This window comes from Myotis davidii, unplaced genomic scaffold (assembly GCF_000327345.1).
Source record: "Myotis davidii unplaced genomic scaffold, ASM32734v1 scaffold108, whole genome shotgun sequence".
NCBI classification, from domain to species: domain Eukaryota; kingdom Metazoa; phylum Chordata; class Mammalia; order Chiroptera; family Vespertilionidae; genus Myotis; species Myotis davidii.
Window position 1 is genome coordinate 2,009,002 of NW_006299260.1, and position 270 is coordinate 2,009,271.

At 59.3% G+C, this 270-nt stretch overlaps 1 protein-coding gene and 1 long non-coding RNA gene across 2 annotated transcripts in view; one reads left to right on the forward strand and one right to left on the reverse strand.

Moving 5' to 3' along the window:
• The window catches only part of POC1B (POC1 centriolar protein B), a 103,544-nt gene extending 103,280 nt beyond the window's left edge, over positions 1-264 (reverse strand). Inside the window, exon 1 of the mRNA XM_006774744.2 lies at positions 140-264. The gene's annotated coding sequence lies outside the window, so the exon portion shown is untranslated. The remainder of the gene's footprint in view (positions 1-139) is intronic.
• LOC107184821 overlaps positions 160-270 on the forward strand; it is a 753-nt gene continuing 642 nt past the window's right edge. Inside the window, exon 1 of the long non-coding RNA XR_001515732.1 lies at positions 160-245. This is a non-coding gene — a long non-coding RNA (uncharacterized LOC107184821). The remainder of the gene's footprint in view (positions 246-270) is intronic.

Consider the following 270-nt stretch of genomic DNA (forward strand, 5'->3'; position numbering starts at 1 on the left):
CAACCCCCCACCTAGGACCCCGGTGGTCCCCGGGGGCCCGGCGTGGACAGCAGGCAAGCTTTCCGACCAGCTGACCGTTGCCCGTCACAAAAAGGGGAAAAAAAGAGAGAGAGAGCGCGCGCGCGCGAATACAACTTACCCAGGTGTTTGCCGTTGGGACTAAAGTCCAAGGAGGTGATCGCAGCTTTGTGGCCCTTAAAGTAACGCTCCAGAACGGGGTCCTCCTGGGAAGGAAAGTTGTCAAGGTGTGAAAGCAGGTGCAGAGCGCGA